General features: G+C 41.3%; 1 protein-coding gene across 6 annotated transcripts in view; it reads right to left on the reverse strand.

Moving 5' to 3' along the window:
* LOC149319377 (neuroligin-4, X-linked) overlaps positions 1-14,133 on the reverse strand; it is a 220,072-nt gene extending 205,939 nt beyond the window's left edge. For 2 of the 6 annotated variants that reach the window (XM_089511569.1, XM_089511563.1), the window contains exon 1: positions 13,879-14,133. The gene's annotated coding sequence lies outside the window, so the exon portion shown is untranslated. Of the gene's footprint in view, positions 1-8,916; positions 9,073-11,262; positions 11,367-13,156; positions 13,292-13,465; positions 13,528-13,878 lie in introns of those variants that run through there. The other 4 variants (XM_089511565.1, XM_089511564.1, XM_089511567.1 and 1 more) reach the window with 4 other exon arrangements.
* Between the last annotated feature and the right edge of the window lie 4,382 nt (positions 14,134-18,515).

Consider the following 18,515-nt stretch of genomic DNA (forward strand, 5'->3'; position numbering starts at 1 on the left):
CACTACACATCCACACTGAAGAGCACAACTAAAGAAGTAGTGGTCAGAAGTACTGTATTGTACTAGAGGCAGTATGGTGGCCAATCGATGGCAGCCAGGCACTTATATCAGCTGAAAAACAAACAAACCAACAAAAGACCAGAAACAACCGAACATATACAGTTTGGCGATCTCATCTCTCCTCTCCTGGAAAACGTTGGTGAGATTCTTAGCTCAAATTGGGAGCTAGGGATGCACTGTGCAGAATCCAGCTCCATTATCCCACTGTAGTGTTTTCCCTATATGGTATAGATGGAGACATACTGTCTCCACTCCATACAGACAGACACATACACACATTCCAAAATGGACCAAATCACTTCAGACCTGGCTGATCTTCGCCATTTCTGAATCAGGTGGCCCTGACCTGCTTCTAAATTGGTCTGAATCAGCCAGTTTTGTTTAAAATTTGGAATTTGTCTAAAGCAATTGTACAGTTTTAAATCACATGATTTCCAGAAGAGGTCTAAAAAGAGGCACACTGATATAGCCTAATCTACATTTCTATAATTTATGTATTTACTTTGGCAAAATAGAAAAGTAAAAACTAATCTTTTTTTAAAGTAACTATAACATTAAACAACTATTTAAGTCAGAGCTAAAACTGAAATAATTGTTTTCACAGTAGCTGTCTATAGAGTTTGAATTTTGCCTTGCCTCATGGATGCAATCAAACCACTCCGGCAAAAAAAAGAATTCCCTGTGGATGGTGCACTGTAACCGAATTTCACCTATCAATTTCAACTATCATGCAACAGTTAGCAATAAATACTTAATAGTTAATTATAGATGGTAGTCTTGATCCACAAAAATTATATCCACATTGTTATAGAGAAAAAATAAACATAGTCTTTGTTGGCATCCTTCCCCAAATTAGTTCAGACTCATCTTTGCATTGCCTCCTCATCTTGATGGTGAATGGAAGTACATATCAAGACATTAACACACACCCACTGAAGCCAACAATGGTGTTTACAGTAATATCTGCTATCATCTGACATTTCATCAATACAATCCATTAGAGTCCTTGCCACAATTCTATTATCTTCACTGGCACAAATTTATCTGCCTGGTATGCAAGAGCAAAACAAGTGCCATACATTAAGCAGTTGCTGACTTCAGAACTACATAATCACTTCTTATTTCCTAACTGTTCTGTGAATCTCGACACATCACCCTGCATTTCTAATTTGGGCATGAGACCTACCACAGGGAAGTCTGCATTATCTAATTTACAACCTAAGGGTTGCAGCTTGTCTGTCCAGCTGTGTATAATTTACACCATGCTTTACTGATTCAGCACTCCAAGGGATAGCACAAGCTTCATCTTTTCCTTTCATCTACTAGAGACCTGCAGCAAATATTATGCCGAAAACTTCACTGACTACATTACATTACATCTAGTGAATTGTCCTACCAATACATTGACACATTTGCTCAAAAGCAGCTCCTATCCAAGTGAGCATATGTGGCCCTGGCGATAGCATTTCATGCAGGCCTAGAAACCATCTTTCATGACAATACATTTCACATTCAGAGGAAGACATGTGATCCTGTTGGGGGAAAATGACTTAAATCATTTATTTGAGATAGTTAAACATAAGAAGTCATGCCTTATTTATTTATTTTTAATAATTTTTATTGGTTTTTCACACATAACACATATAACCTTATTAAATAGGATCGTTGTTAAATAAGTCTCTTTCCATTTTTCAGATGCCATTTTAAAATTGTTTACATGCCCACACAGAAAACTGAATACTGTTGTTGTTGATTTGTTTAAAATAAATAATATACTTGCAGGGGTCATATTCCCCGCATCTAAATTGTCTGCTACCTGAAGAAAACAATTCATTCATCTGATTAAGTGTTGATAAAAGTTTGCACTGCAATGAAATTTCTTGTCTTCAAAGTATTATAGCCTATGAGACATAAACACTAAACTCCCCTGGAATTCATTACTGTCACCTGAATACAACTAAGACCATTCAATTATCATGATCTTCATTTAATCCTCATTATCTCAAAGAGTTCATAACACATTGAAAAATTAGCAAAACTGTTTTAGAGTTAATCACAGGTTTATAACCTCTCAACTGCTCTCTGTGTGGCTTCGAAAAACAGAAGGAACCTACCCACTTTAAAGAGATCTCCTGGCTTCTGAGATTCCTGCTTTTCTGCACTAGTAGGCTAAAGTGGCAATATTCATAAACAAATTATCTTAGTGAATATTTGTTGGGATGGGGGAGAAACAAAAACCTGTCATAAACCCCCATGATACCACTTCTGAGATAGCTGTCTTCCTAAAGTATTACTTCATTCCAGCAACAGTTGCTGAGGAATGGGAGAAATATCAATGATAACTTCTGTAGTATAGGTGAGGCTTCACCCTATTATCCCCAGATCTCTGCTGTCAAGGAAAGCATTAATTCTTCTCTGCCCACAGATGAGACTATGGTGAAGAAAGAGAATACGCATAGACATTGTGTATGTATATATTCGGTTGATGCAGTTCCCCAGCATGGTTGTGCTCCCCAAGTCAGGGCCAACATGGTTGTGCTTCCCAAATTGGTGTAAAAAACAGTTGTTGAAAAATATTTTGCTTTGGACCTCATTGATACATTCCACAACTCCCTATAAAAGTCTGCTCTTAAATAAGGTAACTGGTATCTCACTTAGACTGCTCCTTGACTCCAGATTTTCTCTAATACATTCCCAAAATAACCTGTTGTCATCACTTGTTGATTTACCAAGAGACATAGTACTCTCTCCATTCCTTATACTTGTTTGTGTAAGAAACAATGACAGAAATATTAGCTCCTGCACAGAAAACACTGGTATCTATGTAAATCAACCATGTACCAATTTTATGGTGAACAAACCTCCAATTTCATTTTTTGTGTGCACAGAAAACAACATTTTCTTCACCAGAATTAATATTTCTGCATTGAAATCTTATTTTCCATGCAGAAAACGCTGCTCTCTGCAACAAAAATGCTATTTTCTGTGCAAAACAATTATGTGTGGATCTTGTGCAGAATAAGTCCTGAACTGTGAATATTTTCATCAGGATTCTTTTTGTCAGGGTTTTTAAATCATTTTTAAAAACATTTTCAAATATTTTTCCATCCCTAAGTCACATTTAAACAACCAGAGCAAATAGTCATCAATATAGATATACAATACACACACCATACCATTATTGTACCATACTAAACCCCTTCCTTAACAACTCTTCCAACTGCCAGACTTTTACCTCATCCTCCTCCTTTCTCCAAATCCCTCTAAAATCGCTCTGTTGACTTTCACAACTGCCTTTCCCCATCTGTCATTCAACTAACTCCATACACATATCTCATCCTTCTCTGTAGTCAATCATTCCTCCATCAGAATGTAGTTTAGGAACAATGTGATACCAAAAAATGTAAATCAATTAGTGACACTGCTAGATATCTGCATAACCAGATACTCTCTATCCCAATACTGTCCTTTTAGTAGTTATTAGGAATGGCATCAGATGGAGTATGTTCCAGTATTTATCAGAGTTTTTTTAGTTGAAAGGGACAAGGTCTGAACCTGTGATCTACTCTTTGCAAAGTATATCCTCTTTCATTAAGCATTTTCTTTAAATGATATTTTACTAGTGAAGAGTCAGCATGGAAGCATTATCCACAGGCAACCACTCTGCTATGGTAATGTATAAAACCTACATTAGATAAGATATAAAATTATGTCTAATGAACAATTACATATTTATATATCACTCAGGCTCATAATTTCAATAATATATAGCTTTATACTCTTCAGGTTTTCAATAGACTCATCACAAATCCTCTGTTTTCCATTTACTGCCAGTCACACTCCAATAAGACCCTCTTAAGCTATTACCAAAGTCCAGTAAAATAGTCCCACTCCAACCACTGATAAATTGGTACTTTTTTTTTAAAAAAAAGTCATTTTAATAATGAGTGCATTTTCCTCTTCTTTCAGCCTAGCCATTTAATCACTTCTTTGTGATATTTCCTATAATGTGTTTCTAATAAGAGTTCCATTAATTTTCAAAGCTTGGCCCTCTTAAAAGTTTCAGCACCTCCATCAAGTAGAAAGGTGTTCGCGAAATAGCATAGGGAAGAAGAACCTCAAAAATGCTATGACATTACTGAAATGAAGCCATCTTAATAGGACTCCATTAACAGCAGAGCTGGAACACAAGCACATTAAATCACATTAACACAAGCGCACAGTAAAAGGAAAATGCATAAATCAGATCAGCTGTGAGAAAAGACATCCTTTATAGCAGGAATGGGAAAGAGTTGGATGTCAATTGCCATGCTCCTTCAACATTGGCTAGCAGCACTTCAATAATATCTGGGTGGCTCCAAATCACCCATCCCTGCTTTATAGAGAGTTCAAATGCTTAATATCGCCAGTGTTGTTTTTACCCACAATGATAAGGACAAATAGAAAAAAAAATTAGAAATGGGAAACGAAATTATCCCATGAACCTACTTAATTTGTACCTCCCATATCAAGAACAAAGCAAAATTATATGAATGCTATGATGAAGTTCTCCAACTCCACACACCCCAAAAATCCATAGAACAATAGGCTATGTTACAGGAAACTGCATATTGTGTATGTGTGTGTGAGAGAGAGTTCACACACATATACATGTGCGCGCGCGCGCGCACACACACACATACACACACACACTAGTTTAAAAAGGGGGCAAAATGCATATATTCAACAAAATGTGTATATGCATATACTCACAAATGAATTTGTATATTAATTTTCATGCTAAATTTTAATACAATGACAATCTGCTGTGACAACTGAACAATACTGAATTAAGAATGAAAAAATTCAACACTGACAGAAACCAGCCAATCAGCTTTCAGATTAACTCAGCCTCTGATACACACCCCAGATTTGTAAACCAATCAGAGACTGCAAGGACTTCATGGGTGATCTCTAGCATAACTGTATCTTTACATGTCTGGCTTCATATTTTCAAAGGCACTGCAGCTTTCAGCAAAAACCTTACCCTTTGACAGGCAACTGCAGATTCTGCCATCCTTCTGCAGCCACAGGTTTGGTCTAGAATGGAATCCTGACACACTGAGACTGCCACTTGGCAGAACGCTGCTCCCATGAAACATTTGCTTTTGCTGACCCTGTTAGATAGCAATACTTCTATGGCAATCTAGCAATTTTTGTCTGAATATAAAGTCACCTGAACTGTTCCTCAAGCTTTGATGACCTCATTTTTGCTTCTCATCCGTAAACACTGCTGTGGCTCATCTGGTGTCTGTGTCTTCACACTTCTCTTAACAAGGGGTGCTTAGAAATTAAGTTTTTTGTTTTTTAAAGGGGGGAGGGGTCTTTTTAAATCTTAATTTCAAAGCCTGTATTGCCATGGCAATACCATTTTGTATTTGTTTTTTCAAATTCCTCAATGACCCCCATTATGCCAAACATGGCTCTACGTTGAATTTATATATTTACTGAATTATAACATAAGGATTTTATTTTTAATCCATCTCCTAATAATTCCAAACACTGGCTTCAATCATGTTACCAGCTGAAAAACAGGATAGGGCTCATATACCTTTACTGATTATGCAGAAAAGGGAATTTTAGCAGATATAACTTGTGAGAAAAACAACAACAGCTGAAATTCCTTCTTCTACAAAACTGTTAAAGGTACAAGATCCAATGGCTAACCTCCTCTGAACAAATCTTGCCAAGAAAATCCCATGACAGGTACACCTTAGGGTCACAATAAGTCAGAAACAACATAAAGGCACAAAAAAAAATCTGTTTTTTTCTTCCTGTTTTTCACCTGAGCAACCTACTTAAAGCCAACATGAATTTAGTAGACCTCTGCCAGTGCAACAGCTTTTTTCCTCTATTCTTCTTTCCCCTCTGCAAGTCCTCTGCATTACATCAAATCAAACATGTGCCGGTCCACTAAAGCAAATTTTGAGGGCATGTGTAGCAGAAACTGCTGCAAATGACACAATTGGACCCTACCTTCCCAGTTTGTCTTTCTCAATGTTACTGCAGGAGGACTTGATCTTTTCAGTGTACTACATCTTAAAGTCTTTTTGTTTTGGTAGTTGTAACTAATTCAGATCCTATCAGCAAATATGTGACTGTCTGCTCAAATTGGTATTATTTTCAAAATAGTTCCAGATGGTACTGGATTTTTCTGGATACCTTTTCATTTTGTCACTGTAAATATTGGTGTCATCCACAAACATTGGTATCTCAATACTCATCCTTTTATACAATTTATTTATTAATAAACTGCATAGTGCTACACTGAACTTTCCATATACAGATCCTTTGGGAACTCCACCACTTATTTCCTTCCATTAAGAAACCCTTTGATTTTTCTTCCCTGATCTGCTTTGTGCCCTCATACTATTTTTGGGTCCATTGTGACTGCTAAATTTGGTGAAGAACTTTTTGGAAAGCATCTAGTCTTTGCTGGAGAGCACCTACCTCTGCATTTACTAATCATCTTGCCAAATTCAAGAAAGTTGGTTAGATAGGACCTCTATTTGTATGTAGGCATGCATGCCTACAGCCCCATGGTAAGGCAACCCAGTATCTGGATTACATAGGTGTAAAATAAAATTTCCCAAGAAGGCACAGACTTGTGAGACTAAACTTTTATAAGGACATTGAGTTACATATTATACAGTCATAAGAGGAACTTAAGCTCATGTAACTTCTTTCTGGTAACCAATTTCTGTAAAAATCTGCATGGAAAATATTATAGAGCATTTCATGGAGTTATAAAGACCAGCACATTTATAACGGCATAAACTTTCATGGACACTATCCATCAAATGCATGAACTGTTACTCTCATTTGGCAGTTTTCTGCCCATGTACTGGAAAAGTTAAGCAATAATCTACAGCAAATTGAGATACACAATTATTGATCTAGTTAAACGTACACAAGTGCATAAGCCTGGCCTAAATCCAACACCATGCCTCTTGACATCCACTCATAGAATATGGCTTCCCCCTAAATATGCCCTAGCCTTTCAGAGACAATATGGAAGTTGTGGGAGGCTTGCATGCAGAAAAAATGAATCCATTTTGTTGTCAGATGGACACTATTAGATAAAGGGGCACTTAGGTCTAAGAGGGTGTCCCATACAAAATGAAGTTCACATTGATTTTAACTAAAAAGCCACGCGTGGCATATTATATAAATATAAAAGAGCAAATATAAATGATTCAATATGTTTAGCCACTAAGTTTGATCCACATTTTTAATAATAATAATAATAATTCTTGATTATCTTATCTGAAAGTACATTTAGCAGAAACAGTCTGGATTAGTAGTTATACATAGAATAGAATCATATTTCTCCCTTATACACAAAATTTCAGCAGTATTAACTATAATGTGTGTCTGTGCATGTTTGTTTTGATTTATTCTTAACATTTAACAATTAAGAGTCAGTTACTATAAACAGTAAAATGGCTGCACAAATTCTGTTTTATGATTTTCATTTCATCATTGGTCAATGAGACAAGGTGATATGGTCTTGAAGGCTGAGAATCAGAATTTAAGCCTCCATCTGTTTTTTAAAAAATAGCATTTGGGGGGTAAAATTCTCTAGGGAAATAATAACATTATGAAGATATCTCTTTTTCCCCTTATGCCACCAGAATTTGCCTCGGTTGTCTGGTTACTCTATAAATCCAAAGTCTCAGTATTAAAAACTATGGTCCAAAACACATTGCAGAAATGATCTAGTCTGAGACTGCTTTAACTGCCCTGGCTTAATGCTAGGGAGTTCTGGGAACTCAAGTTTTGTGAGACATTCTCTCTGACAGAGAGCTCTGGTGCCACAATAAACTACAGTTCCTAGGATTCCTTAGCACTGATGCAGGGCAGATAAAGTGATCTCAATCTGGATTATTTCTGCAGTGTGGAGGGACTCAAAATTACTTTGTTGACTGACAGAAATTTCTGTATGCATTCTTTTCTCACTTTTGCTTATTATCCCAGAAGGAAGTAGTGGTTTGTTTGTTTGTTTTTAAAAAAAATCTATTACATTTCACCCACAATTTCATGTGTTTCACTGGATAAAGTGTTGGGACAGGAAGAGGGAAGTGTAAATGTAAATCCCTGCTGAGCCAGGAAACTCATCCCATGGCCTAAGTCATGTCCTATCTTGTAAGCTAGTCCAAACAAACATGAAAGTTAGAAGCAATACATTAAGTAACTGGGGGAGAAGGAACAAGTAGTCAAATAGATGTGAAGATCAGATGTAGTATCTTTAAGAAACCTGAAAGGAAAGCACACGTGCATGTCTGTGTATGTCAAGAATTGTTATTCATAACATTTCTAAAGAATAAATGGGAGCTTAAGAATTTACTGACGAATATCCCCTTGCAAATACAGTTCTGCCCAGCTGTCCTCTACTGCAACCCACCCCCATATTCCCCTCCAACACCCAGATATACAGAGTGGCCTTTCGCTATTTATTATTTCCAGGAATACTGCCAATGAAATCTCATTTCCATCAGACAACAAGCATTTTTCCCTGCTGCAATTCAGGTCAGGGGACTACTAAAGCAAACAGAGTAAGGCCCATTAAAAGGTAAGAGAGCTGAATACATAACCCTGTCAGATGTAGGGATCAAAATGGCTCATAACATAAATGCTTTACAAACATAGCTTGAGTGCACCTGAGCTGCATGGTAAGGGAAAATAGCTGCATGTTGGCATGAAGGCTTCAATATTGTTCAGAACGGCTCAGTGCCAGTTCTGTGTTTATGAGCTGCTTTTATCATGTTTCCTCTTCTTTCTTTTCTAGCCATTTAGGTGTACACATTAATAACAGACCTTAGTCATATGGATGGATCAGCTCCCTCCTTCTTCACAGCAAGCCACAAAATGGCAGAATGACAGAACCTTCTGTTGGGTTTGCATAGAGATACTGCCCTACGCAAGTGGATGTGTTCCACCCAGTGGGTGATTTGACTCATCAAAGAACAGACCTTCACTTTGAAAGGCCAAGTAGCATCTGTGTTGGGAATCCATCAAAAACAGCAGTACACACTTGCCTTCCTCCATTCCAGGGACTGTCACTGTTTAGAAGACAATTTCTATTTAGTGGCAGGATTCAAGCAGCTCTTCCTTCAGATTCAGCTTTTTCTCAGCGACTGCTGATGAACTTCATCCTGGCGTGTGCATATTAAGACAGCCATTTTTAGACAAACCCTTTTAACTCCTCTCTTCTGGAACCAAACTGAATGTTCAAAACCCTCAACTCAACATAGTGCTTGTGAAGCAAAGCTAGCCATGTTTAAAAAAAACAAATCTTGATACAGTCAAACTGAACAAGCAGCTAATTCAGTTAAAATAACAATAGAATTAAAAAGTATCTACTGTTAAAGGAATTACTTTCCTTTTTTCTTATCACATTTGACAGTCCATTTTTTCCTGCACTATTTTATCATGGTTGTTTAGTAACACCAACAGCCAAGTTATATTTACCAGTTATATTTATGATTTACCATAGAAATGTAATATTCTGGCATACCCAACACAAGAATTTAAAGGTAAATATTTACAGTATAGTGTACTAAAAACTTCCTTCATCCAACTATGGCCTTGAAATATTACAGAAACATTGAGAATCTACTAGACAGAGGCAACAGAGAAAAGAAACCTAATACAAATATGTTTTCAAAACATGTATTTACATGTATTCTTCACAGCTACAAAGAAAAAAAAGACAATCTTATTGAAAGAGATCATAATGAAATTTTAACAGTCGTAAGTTACTATGTTGCTTTAATTCTTATGTTTCTACCATCATTGACAGATATATAATAGCGCACACACGCACACAGGGAGAGAGAGAGAGAGAGAATTTTACATACTTCCAAGCAATATAATACACTACAGTACTGTATATAGAATAAGAGATCAGAGTAACTGTTTCTATGCCATAGTAAATCCTTATCTGCAGTAGGAAAGTCAAATAGAAAAAAAGAAAGGGATGCAAGAAAGAGGTTTAGATCCGGTGAATTTACAACTCAGTGATGTAATCAACTATTTTCTCTCTTTTAGCAACAAGCAAATAATATTTTTCAATACTTCTTTTTGCATCTTCCAAAAATATACTTCTGGCCTTCCCTTAACCTCAGTTTCAAATCTGCAGCAAAATGGTAATGAAAAAGCAATCTGAATGGTTTCCATATGGTCTTTCTCTCAATAATGTTGCCCTTTTGCCCTTTTCTTTCAAACCTTGTCATCTCTGTGATGCCACATGCGTGCCCCACCTTAAATATACAGGATCAAAAGATTTATCCTGTTTTCAGGAACATCTTTCCCCAGTAACCTGGCTTACAGCTTTCTCCTTGCTGAATTCAAGGAATAAAATAAAATCATATACAGTATTTACAAAAAAGCAAGAAGATTTTCAACAACTGGCCACTCTTTCACACTCATAAACCCTTATAATAAAGTAAGAATTCAGCACTAGATTTAAAACAGCCAGTGTAATGGATTCAGTAGCAACATCAGGAGGCTTTTTGCCTCTGGTTATTGAATTGCCAGACCTGCTACAGTTTAAACCGGAACACTTGATTTATCTAATATAACCATGAAGTGATGCTCCATTTTTCATTCTGTTGCAGATCCTTTGACATCATGCCTATATCTAGTCTCAAACAAACCAAATCCTTCATTTATTGAAGTTCCCATATATAAACTTTGCAATCTCAGAAGCCTTTCTCTTTCTGGAGGAGGAACAGCCAGCAGAGAAGAGAGCAGGCCTGGATGAATACCCCATGATTTGTAAAACAATCCTGCTTTTGTCATTTGCAAAACAGACATACAATGGGTCTTTTAAGATACTGAGTGAAGTACATGGAAATAAAACTATTCAAGCAATTGACCAAATCTCCCCCCAAAATAAATAAAATACACATCATTAAGAAGTGTCCACACTACCACCTTGTGGAATCTTCTCGCAAGAACAACACCTGCTTGTTCCTACTGTTTAAAAAAGTTATTCCCCCCCCCCCCTTCCTTCCTTCCTTCCTTCCTTCCTTATCTAGACTGAAAATTACTACAGCATTGGGCCAGATAAAAGTTGTCTTTTTGTTATCTGGTGGTCTTCAGCATGAAAATGCTACAGAAGACAATGACATTGGCTTGATTTTCCTTGGAATAACATACCGTTGTCATCCTCCTGAACAGTGAGGAGCATGATGAACCAGTCGCACAACCCAACCATGAATCCTTCTGCCACTGCGCACACAAGATCTTCCTGGCATAATGGAAAGCAGTAAACCACAACCTGTAGTTTTCTAGTAACCAGAACACCAGCTGGTGGCAAGGAAAGAGAGGAAGGGAAGGGAAAGCAAATCTAGTCCCTTGCAACTAAGTGTACTCCTGAGAGGATACTAACAGCTCCAGGTGGATAGTCATAACCTCAGGGATTGGCTCTATTGTAGGCAGCTGAAGTCAAGGCATAGGCAAAAATCTAAGAGGGCCACTGAACTGTTGCTTGTATGGTGGGGAGGGAGGACTAGAGCTTCCCAGTTGAGTTTACCCTTGGGTTACAGCTGCAGAAGCACAGCCCTCATCACTTGGCAAAATGACTGGGAAATCCAGGGTGGGGTGGCCAGCAGCGACCAGCCAAGAAGCAACTTAGCTAGAGGAAAGCATGGAGACCCTGGCAAAGTGGAGGCAAGGGAGGGAAGACATGCCCCCCTCCACCAATATGAGCCTAACCATCAAAGCTAGATTTTAACCTGATCAGCTGCAAGGCAGGGTGAATGTGTGTGTAGGTGTGTATAGATGCCTGTGTGAAGGGGAGGGGGAGCTGCAGCGTGGGAAGCCTCTCGGTGTGCCAGAGAGAGGAGCAGCCTGTGGAGGAGACCTGTCTGCACCAGAAACTTCCAAGTGTCTGCAGTGGCTTGAAGGAGGAGGGAGGGGGGTGGATCATGCCCTTGCCCTTCCCAGACCCACACACTATTGCCCACCTTGTGTGTGTGTAAGATTCGCTGTCAGAGAGATCTCCCCTGGGAAAGAGGGGGCAAAAAGAAGGACAGCCACTGAAGCCAGATGGCTCCCCCAAGTTGGCTGTCAGAGCTGGGGACCCCCTTCCTGGGTGGCTGCAGGAGGGGAGAGTCCATCCTTCCCAGAGCCCTGCAGAGGAAAAGGAGAAGCAGGCGAAGAAGGGGGGGGTGGCAGCAGGGAAAGGGAGTCAGCTGCAGTGCAGAGGAGGGGAAGGGGGAGAGAGAGAGAGATGTCACAGATGCTCCTGGGATGCTACACACTGGGAGCCCTTGGATGTGGGATGCTACAGACTGGGAAGGGAGGGGGGCAAGAGGATCCGACGTGGGTTTCTGAACTTTCCAACCGAGTTGGCCACTGCCACCAACCCCTTATTTAGGGCAAGAAAGAGGTGAGGGGGGATCTTAGCACACACACACACACACACACACCAATCCCACCCTACAAAGCTCCAGGAAATGACAGGGCTCTGGAAAACAAAGCAAAACAACAACAACAAAACCAACAGATCCGACCCAGAGGATCCTGCAAAATTCCTCTCCCCCCTCCTGTCCCCAGCAATCCTGCCTCATGCTTGGCTCCCCCCCCCCCCCCCAATACTTGGTTGGCATTTTCTCCCTCAAAGCAAAAGACCAGCAAACAAGCTAGGAGAAGGCACCCCGGGGGCCAGACTGGGAACCCATCACGTGCATTAGATAGATAAGAAGAATGAGGGAGAGAGAGTGATAGATGAGAAAGATAGATGGATAGAGGGATGTTGAACAAAACCACCAGCACAATCACCAGCCTCCCCCAAGTGCTGGTGGGGATGGGGGGAGGGAAGGGAAGAGATTCACAATGCGCCCTTTCCTCTCCTTCAGCCCCCTTCCAACCATTGCTCCCCCCCAAAAAAAATCAGACCAATTTCTTTCCAAGGGTGAGGGGGAAAGGGGGGAGAGGGATACCTCCAAGTTCAGCCTGCCTTTTTTTTTTTTTGGCCACCCTTCTCCCCACAACAACAACAACAACAACAACAACAAGCACCACAAGAAGAACCCCTTGCAATGCCCACCTCAAGAGCCGTCCCTCCTGGTCCTTCCTCCCAGAGCTTCTCGTGCTTTGCAGGGAAAGTGGAGCCAGGCTCCCCAGCAGCACACACTGCAGATGGCAAGGCCCCCCCTTCTCTCTCTCACACACACACACTCATACACACACCCCAGCCAATTCCTCTCCCTTGTTCTCTCTCCCCCACTTCTGAGGCTGAGGGACTTGGTAAACACCTCACACACAGAGCTTCTCTCCTGCTGGAAACCACCCCCACCGCCACCCCTCCCTCAATATATATCTATAGCTATAAAATACAAACCAAGGCCAGCCTCACAGAGGAAGAAGAAGCCTCTCCAAAAAGGCGACTGCAGCACAGGGCTCCCCTCCCTCGCCATCAGAAGAGACTGACTGAGAGAGAGATGGAGATGGGGTCTCTCTCTCTCTCTCTCTCTCTCTCTCTCTCTCTGTGGAAATGCTGGGAGAAAAAGAGAGAGGGGGACCACAAAGACGTAATTCTCCTTCTCCCCCCCCCCCACACACCCTTCAAATTACATGAAACGAAACAGTGGCGAAGCCAATAATAACAATAATAAGCTTAAAACCCATCCTCGACTGCAGCAAAGCGAGTCCCTTTCGGGAGGAAAGGAAAGGAAAGGACAGGGAGGGAGGGAGGGAAAGACAGGGTTTTCCCCTTTCTTTCTTTCTTTTGGGGAAGGGCTGCCCCAGAGCTCTTCTCCCCCTTCCTACCTTTGCCCGGGCGAGGCGGCCGCCGAGGGAAACGCATCCAGACGGTGTTCCCTAAGTCGGATTCGACCCGAGATAAGCTCCAAATCCCGTCTTCTCCTTTTGGGGCGCAATCCAATCCTGGCGTCTGCTGGGGGGTCTCTGGCTTGTTCGTTTATTTGTTTCCCCCCGCCTTCCTCTCCTTGGCCCAAAGGAATGCAACAGTCCCCTCTTCTCCAAAAAACACAAGAAGAAGAAGAACAGAAGGAGGAGGATGAAGATGATGCACCCAGCCCCCCAAAAAAACCCACAACCAACGCCCCCCCCCAAACTGCCAGGGGGCGACCTCAGGTTGGGGAGCCCCCGAGGCTTTTTGACTTCCACTGGAGGAAGGAAAGGGAAAAGGAGGGGAAATAATTGCAATAAAGATAGGAATGCTGCTAAAAGGAAAAGGCGGCGGAGGAGGAGGAGGAGGAGGAGGGCGCCGGTCCGGGAGGGAGGCAGAGGGCGAGGGAGGCAGCGGAGGGTCCCGGCTCTCGCCTCCTTCTCCTCCTCCGATTGGACCAAGAGGCATGAATTTTGCCCAGCCGGCAGCCAATCGATCTCGGCCGCCCAGCCCCAGGCTGCAGCTTCCCCGGCGGAGGAGGAGGAGGGAGGGCCCAGCCAGCATCCCCCAAAGGGAGCCCAGGGGGCCCTTGCAAGAGCCCAGGCCCCGAGGAAGAGGCTCACTCTGGAGCCTTAGCCAAGAGGGAGAGCAGCCCCTGGGCCAAGCCCGGCTCTGCCCTGCCTGCCCCGGGAGCTCCCTGGACCTCCCCGGCCTCCCCAGCCCCAGCCCCAGCCCCAGCCCCAGCCCCAGGACAGCCAGGGACTCCCCCACTGGACCGGACTCAACCACTACCTAACCATGCTGGATCTTTAGACAGAAACAGAAGTAGGGGGGTTGTTTGTTTGTTTGTTTAATGTAAAGAGGGAGCGTGTTTCCTCCTGCTTCAATAAGGTTTGAAATAACTAACCAACTGGACCTAACTAACCAACTAAACTAACCAACTAAACTAGCCAACTAAACAAGCCAACCAACTAAACTAACCAACTAAACTAGCCAGCTAACTAAACTAACCAGCTAACCTAGCCAACTAACTAACCAACTAAACTAGCCAGATCATTATACATAAGCAGAAATAGAAGTAAACATACACAGAAATAGAGGTGTGTTTTTTTAACGTAAAGAGGTAGCATATGTCCACCTGCTTTATTAGTATTTTTTAAAATAACTATACTAGGAGACTAACCAACTGCACCAAACTAACCAATTAACTAACCATGTTGGATCTTTGTATATAAATAGAAATAAGGGTGGTTTTTATTGTAAATAGTGAGCACATTTCTATCTGCTTTATTATTTTCTAAAAATAACTCTACTAGGAGATCCCTCAGCTTTGAGATTTGGACTATGGCTCTAAGGCCAAGCTTTTCAGCCCTTGTTCTTGTGGGCCTTCAGGTCATTTCTGACTCGCGGCAACCCTACAGGGAACCTATCATGGGGGTTTGTTGGCAGGTTTCTTCAGAGGGGTTTTGCCATTGACATCCTCTGAGGCTGAGAGAGTGGGACTAGCCCAAGGCCACCCAGAGTGGGTTTACGTGGTTAAGGCAGGATTTGAATCCTAGTCTCCAGAGTCCTAGTCCAACACTCAAACTACTATGCCACACTGGCTAGCTACACACATACATACATACACACAAATAGGTTTTGGGTTGTTTTTTTTAATGTAAATAGGTAGCGTGTTCCCACTCGCTGTATTATGTTTTTTGTTTAAAAGACCTATGCTAGGGGATCCCTCAACCTTGAGTTTTGGGGCATGGCATAGTGGCAAGAACTGTTGGAGGCCACCATGCCATTGAAAAACCTTTGGAGGTTTTTAAGCAAAGGCTAGGTGGCCCTTTGTCCAGAGTGTTTTGATGGTGTCTTCTTGCATGGTAGGACTGGATGGCCCTAGGGGTCTCTTCCAGCTCTTCTCATGGTTGTTGTGTGCCTCCAAGTCATTTCCAACTTATGGTGACTCTATCATAGGGTGTTCTTTGCAAGTTTCTTCAGAGGAGGCTTGCCACAGACTTCTGCTGAGGCTGAGAGAGTGTGACTCAAGACTACCCAATAGGTTTACATGATCAAGCTGGGATTTGAACCCCGGTCTCCAGAGTTGTAGTCCAATATTCGGATCACTATACCATGCTGCTCCCCTTCCGGTTCTAAGGTTGTATGATTCTATGAAAAACAACTGTTGCTGTTCTGTTCTTCTACTCCTTTATGACCTCTCTGCCCTCTTCTTCCTCCACTCCACCACAACAAAAACACACACATACACACAAATAGTTCCTTTTAGGCAAATACATAGTATGTTTCCACCTGCTTTATAAAAAAAATTATTTTAAGGACTAGAAGCTCCACAAATCTCAAGATTTGGACTCTAGATGCTATGCAGTGACAAGAACAACAGTGAAATCAAGTTTTTCAGCCCTTGCTGTTCTTATGAGCCTTCAAGTCATTTCCAATTTATGGTGACCCTAAGGTGAATCTATCATGGAGTTTTGTTGGCAGGTTTCTTCAGAGGCGGTTTGCCATGGCCATCCTCTGAGGCTGTGAGAGTGAGACTACCCCAAGGTCACGCAGTGGGTTTAGATGGCTAAGGCAGGATTCAACCCTGGTCTCCAGAGTCCTGGAGACATTGAGCCTTCTTTGCCAGAGAGCTCTGGTGCCTCAGAAAACTAATAACTTTATTATTGTTGTTGTTGTTGTTGTTGTTGTTGTTGTTATTTTGCAGTGCCTTGTTCTCCATTACTATTATTATAGAATAATTGTGCAGCCTCCATTCTTGAAGGAATCCCAGAAGCAAATGGAGCAAAATTGCAGCGCAGCATCATGGGAAATGTGGGACCTTGGAGGTTTGGGGGGGGGTGTACTGGGACGGAATCCCATTCAACACCAGACCAATTTGGATTGAAATCGAAGTGAGCTTGGAAACAATTTTTGTGAATTCACTTGTTATCGAATTCACAAAAATCAGGAGTCACTTTGGATTGACTGTGGATCCGCCTCAGAACAACCCCCCATAGAAAGCAATTACGTGAGATAATACATCACGTTTTAATGTGAATTTGCATAGTTGGACCTGCAGTGGCTTCGGATCAGAGCTGCAAAACCATCCGTGTGATAAGGGCCTTGACTGTGATGTTTAGTGACAAGAACAACAGTGGAGTCAGCTGTTGATGCTGTTGTTCTTGCTTTTGGCCTTCAGGTTGTTTCCAATTTATGGTAATCCCTCGGGTGAACCTATCATGGGGTTTTCTTGGCAAGATTTGTTCAGGGTAGGTTTCCCATTGCCTTCTCCTGAGGCGGAAATCATAGGATTCCCATTGGCCGTGTTGCCTGGGTGTCATGCAAGTTGTTGTTGCTGTGTGACTTTAAGGGGTTCCTAGTGTATGACAATCCAAAGGTAAACCTATCATGGGATTTTCTTGGCAAGAGTTGTTCAGGAGGAGTTTGTCTTTGCCTTCCTCTGAATGATTCACCCAAGATCACCCAGTGAGTTTCATGGCCAAGCGGGGAACTGAAACCTGGTCTCCGGTCATAGTCCAGTACTCAAATGACTATTCCATGCTGGCTCTCTTTAAGCCCTTAGACTTATTGAATGAATTAGTTAGCTGTTACTCATTTTATTTTCTGCCTTTCTCACAGTTTGGAACCCAAGGAGGCTTGCAACACAAATTAAAACAAAATGCAGCTAAAACCCATGATAATAAAACAGTTAAACTCTAATAGTAAAAACAAAGTATCTTATTAAAAACAGAACTAAGCCTTTAAATGCATGTTAAACATAAGAAGGATAAAATAAAAGTGCTGCACCACTCATTTATGGACCCTTTCATGGCAACCAATAAGAGCCAAAAGCCTCTCAAAATAAATATGTTTGCCTGCTGGCAAAAGGAGAGTGGTGGGACATCCCAGACTCCCTTGGGAGGGTGTTTAATAAGCTAGACCAACCACCAAGAAGGCCCTCTCTCTCATTACATAAGTCTGTGACTGTGATTGAACCAAAAGAATGCCCAACTATGTTGATCTCAAAAAACAAGCTCATCCCGGAGGATACAGTCCTTCAGATAATCTTTCACAGTGGAACACCAAACAACCAGCAGAGATTTTCTTTGAAGAGGCATTTTAGATCTGGCACTAAAAGATCATTACACCTCTTGCTGACAGTTCATCTTATATATATTTGTAACAGCAGTATAGCTTCCATACACATGGTAAAATTACTTAAATTTGTCATGTGAAGGCTAGTGATAACTCCACTTGTTGGGTTGGCACCAACAACAGGATCAGCCACCATATCCCATGTTGTTAAGTGTGCACCACAATGTGCCATGACAACAAGAACTTTCTATTCTTCACATTATGTCTTGTTTCTTTCTAGGCCCCCACTATACAGACTATCCCTTTCCCTGTGTGCTGGAGGAAAAGGGTGGTTTCTGTATGTATGTGGTTAGGACATTACTTGCAAAGGAGAAAATAGGCCATATTCACACTTTTAAAATAATATGAGAAAAGGAAATACATGAACATCTATGCACATTCTTTTTCACTTGAAATGTGGAGATACATGTGCAAA

Source organism: Sceloporus occidentalis, unplaced genomic scaffold (genome assembly GCF_023333645.1).
Source record: "Sceloporus occidentalis isolate IW3139 unplaced genomic scaffold, rSceOcc1.0.p SCAF_2, whole genome shotgun sequence".
NCBI classification, from domain to species: Eukaryota; Metazoa; Chordata; class Lepidosauria; order Squamata; family Phrynosomatidae; genus Sceloporus; species Sceloporus occidentalis.